Genomic DNA, 6,512 nt, shown 5'->3' with positions numbered 1-6,512 from the left:
ACCTCCCGCCACCGCCACCACCAAGCAGCAAGCAGCAGCGCAGCCCGGGCCTCCAGTAATAGCAGGTGGACGCGCCTCTCAATGATGGATGACAGCGCGACTCTCCTCTCCCCCGCCGCTCCCATTTTCAATTACGGAAGAATTCGTATTCCAGAAACCGCGCTTATAGGGCAGCCAGGCATGTCCTAATATCGCCTCTTTTCCTCGGGACAAAACAGGCCGTCGCCTCTCAAACTCCCGATTCGCGGCGCCCCTCGCCTGTGATCTACCCTTTTTTCTACGAGATGCTTGATGTTGCCATTGTCACGGCGTATTTTTTCTTCCTTTTTTTTTTTTTTTTTTTTTGGCAGCTGACCCTCTCCCCCTCCTTTGCGGCGGCGCAGTTTCGTAGGCGCGCACTTGGCTTGCTTCCCCCTCCGATTCTGTCTCGGTCCGACCTATGAGCGCGCACGAGCAGCCGACGCGAGGGCGCACGCACTGCTTTGACGACGCGCCTTTAGCAAATCAGGTAGCCCTCTCCAAATAGGACTGTATCATAACAGGGCCAACTGCAATGACATTGTGAATAATGAATACGCTACTCAGTATGATTCTATGCTGGATGTAGGCCACTCATAACACTTACCTGGACTGGAGGCAAATAATTTGGATAGAGTCTCTTCTCTCTCCTCGCTCTCTCTCGCTCCCTCTCTCTCTCAATATCAACGAATCCTGCAACAACCAAAAAAAGAAGAAATAAATCAACGGGAATAATCGATTTAATAGCCCTACGCTTGGAAGACATGTGGATCAAAATACAATGGGATATTTTATAGCCATCTTAATGGGTGCGCATCAATTATTAATGTCGAATTGATCTTGTCACGTTTTCAAGCAAAAGCTCAGTTTTGTCATATGAGAGCTTCTTGCAAACAGGCCACACGATGTACTGTAAAACATGGAGTCAGTGGAGGGCAAAACACAACACTTAATCCCTTGATGTCATTTGAAAGCTGTACATGGTGCACTTTTTTTTCATTCATATACTGCACATAAAATCAATGATTGTCAGTGAAAATGTAAAGACCCCCCGAAACATTTATTGAAAGCATAGTCACAAAGAGTCTGCTTGGAACAAATAATTGTGTGTCTGTTGCATAATTTTCATTAATTCTCTACTTCACCTTCATTAAAATAAATAAGAATTATGAAAGCAAATTCTGGTAATTTTCAGTTTTTCCTGTGCTGGGACATCAGATGATGTCTTCTTCTACTCGAGGTTACTTTATTAATTGCCTATGCTCCAGTGTTGGTTGGGGCAACTGGTGGAGTTGATGAGTTTATTGGTATGTTCTGTTAGCTATTCGACACCTGGGGGTTTTTATAGGAGGTGCCAAACTTGGGACGGCGAAGAGCGTGACGTTTTTCTCATCCACTTTTATTGTGGGTGATGTCACTGAAATCTAAGTGCTACATCCATGAGGCTCCTCGTCTTTTATATAATCTGGACTTTATAGTGAGCTCAGGGGAGAAATTTTCAACTTTTGCAGCTATTATGTGTCCGCGATTTCATGATATGTTGGATAGGATATTGCCATCTCTTCTCTTTTCTGTGGTAAAGTGTCGCGACAGTATGAGCGATTTAAACAGTCACTACTGAGCTAGGCGCATCGCATAAGGCAAGATCCATATAGATCAATATTTTTCGTTGAAGTCAGAGGGGGACTGCTGTTAGTTTTTATCATTCGTTTTTGTGATCTTGGATCCAGCGACTGATACCTTAGCATTTGGTTAATGAATTTAAGCTTCAATCAATCGGAACAGATATAATCACCATGTTACTGTCGCTTTACGACTGATCTGTTCCGTTACTTATCTCCACCTCCAGTATCATCATCTCTTTGTCGGAACGCCTTCTTGTTGTTGTGAGTCGTATATAGCCACTGATCCGGCAAAACGTTTATGTTGTTCAGGATATTGTGTTCCGTGTTTTTATCATTGTTTTCAGGGTTCATGATCCTGCAGTTACCGTCCGGTGCTTTTAACTGTAGCTGCGTCCTTATAATTTATAAATGTATGTGATTATGTATTGTATTTGTACTAATATGCACATGGCAGCCAACATCGGTGTTTGACTGGTTTTCCACCATAATTGTTTTAGTGCATATGTGTAGGCATGTTGGATTGTTGTGTGGTCATAACAAACCTGTGACCTATTATGAGGCAGTTGGGAGCTGCTCAGTATCCCATCTTGAGTTATTTCAGTGTAGATGATGTTTAAAGTTTTTGTCTGCGCCACTTCCTCCGTCTTGGTGCGTGTTGTCTTTATCTTAGTGGTTATGCTCGTATAGGGATCTCCGGTTTGAACATCTTATTTAAATTATCTGCTTGCTGATCTGTTCTCCTTCTTTTGTTTGGGTAATAGGTCCTTGTTCTGTGGTTTTGGTTGTGTTTTTTTGGTGGATGTTAGTATGATAGTGTTTGGCTTGTTTAAATGACGTGTTTAGTGAAGTGAATTTTTCTAGCGACATGAGGGTTTTTGTGGTGTTTACAGTATTAGATGTGGTTTGAATTTGTTTCTGTTGTGGTTTGAGTTTTCTGTATATAATGTCTTTTTGTTTTGGTTGAGTGTTGTAAGAGGAGAGATTTCTGTGTTTGGTTAAGTGCGTTTTTGTGCGTGGATTTGATGCTCGTGAAGTTTTTGATGAGTTTTTGTTGGATTATGTTGTTTATGTAGTCTGAAGGTGGATTTGAGGAATAGGTGTTATTTGGTGAATATATTGTATTTTATTACAAGTTTGTGTTGTATATATTTTTAGTGGGGCTTGAGATTAATGTAGTGATGTTGGTGTGTTATCTGAGTTGGTGTATAGGTATTATCGTTTTATTTTGTGTTCTTGTTGGGTGGAGTAATGGTATGTGGTTAGGATGCATTATTTTCTCCAACCAATCAATTAAGTGTTTGGTCTAAAAAGTCAGAAAGCAGTAAAAACCTGATCCCAATCACATTGGCCAAACTGCTTGGTTTGTACTGACCTGCAGTCTTGATATTCAGTTTATATCACAGAAGCCAAAAACACATGAAAATATTCAGCTTTTAAGAAACTGGAAGCAGGAATGTTTGAATTTTTGTTAAAGCGACTGATCAATTATCCAAATTCGTTATCCATCTTATTAGTATTAACTGTTACTGAGATCTTCTGAGTCACCCATCTTCAACTGGTGTGGAAGGTAATATAAATGTCTAAGCAAGGTTCCAATTGAAGACAGAACTGCAAATCTTAACAATTTATTCAAACTAAACACTTGATTTCGTTGGGACAATTGAGCGTAATAGCTCCACAAAAACAGAGACAGGAAAATATGTCGAGTCACACACATTATCAGAGATATCACATGTAGAGACAGATTGAAAGCAGCGGAGTCTAAACTTTAAAAAACTGATCGTATAGTAACCTTCAAAAAGAAGAATCAGAAGTTGAAAAGATTCAGTTTTTATTGCTTTAAAAAGCAAAAAGACCCTTTTTCCCTGCAAGTCTAAAACACATTCAAATTCACAGGAAATTAAGAAGTTTTGTATCTGCAGCAAACATACATATCACAAGTGTGTGGTCTGGATCACCCAGGCTCTGCTCAGAGGTTGCATCATGTGCAGAAGACTGTATGTGTGCAGAGATTGTAATACCACTATCTGTTTATTGACTTTAAAAAGATCAGCCGTGTGTGTGTGTTTGTGTTTGTGTGTGTGTGTGCAAGTGCACACGTGTGAATATTCATTCTCATTTTGACCAGGAGCATTGATATAGTACACAGGGATTACGCACATAAATTTACACTCCCACACAAAACGGTGGAAATAACTACATCTTCTCTGAGGCATCGATGCATATTTATCAAGGCGTAGACGCCCTTGGCCACATACTAGTTCCATTGTAGTGGGATGGGAGTGAGCTGACTGTCTGGTGCAGAAGGATCGCCCTGAGTCTCAGCCTACTCTGCCTGTTATCATTATGAAAAAGAGCACGGCGGACTTCAGCAACAGGCCACGGGAGGGTCGGTAGGGATTTGACGTGTGTGGCTGAACCCCGCTTATCACCTGTGCAGTCTGAGCAGCTTTCATGGGGACCAGGGTTGCAGCTCTTTGGGTGTTGTTTAGAAGATATTGAACTGACTCACTGAAACAGCCATGTAGTGACAGAAAGAGTGGGTTCACTAAGGAGATATCATCCTATCTGCACGTCAGCAGCAAGTTCTTTGAAAATCTCTCCTTCAGCAGAAGGTCGTGGTTTGCATTAGGGGCTGACTCCCCCGCAGCGGTCCATATTAAGAAAATTATTAAAGGCCTTTGTGTGCTTGTCTTCCTTTGCGCCTGCAGAAGGCTGCATGGTAAACAGGGAGATGGCTTCCTCATTACCTCCTGAAGACATGCAGACAAACAGCTCACAAGAGCACTAATCACATGCACGCCACACAGAACAATTAAGGGTCACTAAATGATAGATACTGTGATTCGGTTTTTAAAGCATAAATAGCCAGAAAGCAAACACCCTCCCGCTTGTAAGTACGTTTCAGATTGCTCAGTAACTTCAATACCTGAGAGCATTATGTCCTTGACCGTATCAAACACACACAAAGCTTTGCCTCAACTAAGACGAGGAAAAGCAAAATATTCTGGTGTGTGTAATATCTAAGGCTCTCTCACAGAACCCGAGCAGATCATAGTGAATTATGTTCACTGAATAATTAGCGAATAACCTGTTAGGGGCAGCCGCTGAACGTTGTTGGGAGTCGCTAATGAATAGTCTCATAATCTCTTCCTAGGTTAGATTAGAAGGACGCCATTAACATCAACTCATCTGCCTGGACATCTGACGCATGAAAGGAGACCCATCCAACCAGTAATCATTCAGTTGCTTTCCTTTTAAGCAGGGCTCTATCAAAGTCTACTTTCATCTATAATGTGTGGCTTCCACAGGAGGTGGTGGAGGTTTCACTATGCAGCGCAGCAGGGCTTGGTCTGTCACGCTATGTGAATGTTTTTGTTATTGTCGGTTTCAATTATAATCCTGCCGAAAGGCCTCACAGAAAGTGTCCTCTATAATGTATCTGGTCCCAGAGGAGGATCCAGGGAGCTGCAGGGGTTCTTGAGGGGGATCCACTGTCATTCTGTCCACTAGACAATGAACACAATGAGACAGTGCTGGGATTCAATGGAGGACAGATCAATAATCTGTTAAATAACAATTTCTTTGGCTGCTCTCATCAGTTACACAGACTCAATTTATTGCCAATTTTACATTGATTATGAAACAATAGATACACAGTTTCATACTAATTTTGATGTATTTCACGAACTGAATATTTGCTGGACATTGTCTGCATTTGAACACAGGATCTTTTCAGCTATAGCGAGTTTGTGGTGGCTGTATGATGGTTAATAGTACTCAATATACATTATATACTCTATTCATTGATATAGAATCTCTGGGATTCAAGATTTAGACACTTAAAGTCCGTGTGCTAAATTTAGGGGGAGGAATCTATTGAAAAAAATATTTATAGGTACAGCATGTTTTAATTAAATCACCTGAATATAAGAAATAACTCATTAACTTCGAATGAGCCGTCTAAAGTTGTGAGCAGTGCAATTTACAATAAGTAAGCATTTCCCTTTAACACACAAAAAAATAGTGTCAGTTTTATCAGAAATATGTTTATTTGTTTCTCTCTTATCAATCATCTTGTGACCACTCAGTTATCTAGTAACCATAGAGGGGTAATTGTCCAATTAACCAACCCAGACATAAAAGGAGATTTTTTACTATATGTAAGAATGATACTAAAAAATCGATCATCTTGTATATATTATCATCATTTTACTCAACCCTAATCAGAACAGCAGTATAGAGACCGTATTATTTAAAGCCAAAATGTATTAATCTCTCTGCAGTGTACTCAAACTGTCAACATAGGCCAGAATACAAAAGAAACAGGCTTTACATTGTCACCGATTAATCCGTTTTTCATTTATAGATACAATACCATATCAGTGTTCCTAACAAAATGTGCATATCACAGTCAAAACAGCCCTCAGAAAATGAGGACATACATGTACTGTTATTTAAATATTAACATGTAACGTTTAAGAGGAAGTCTTAACATACAATCCAAAAAGCTGTCTTGTCTGGTAAAACTTTAGATTAGAAGATGCACGTCAACCAAGGCTAAATGATACAACTGTTAAAATATTCCCAGAGGACGCTTGTCGCCTCGTAATGTGGCTCCAATTGTGGTGAAAACCATTTATGATTTAGTAGAGCTGCTTCTTGTAATTCTCAGTGTTATATTTACATGAATGTGACTGTGACATAGGGCAAATTCACAGAGGAGCTGTTTTGTATGTTCATGAGTTCAAACATCCACATTATTTTGACATTCATCCAAAAGACTTGATTATGTGCCAAATTTCATATTTTTATCACATGCCTTGAAAACAGTGTCGTGGACAAGGTGCATTATGACCGAATCCAAAT

Source organism: Morone saxatilis, unplaced genomic scaffold (assembly GCF_004916995.1).
Source record: "Morone saxatilis isolate NCDOM2014 unplaced genomic scaffold, NCSU_SB_2.0 Contig22, whole genome shotgun sequence".
NCBI lineage: Eukaryota > Metazoa > Chordata > Actinopteri > Moronidae > Morone > Morone saxatilis.
Note: the sequence above shows the minus strand (reverse complement) of the source record.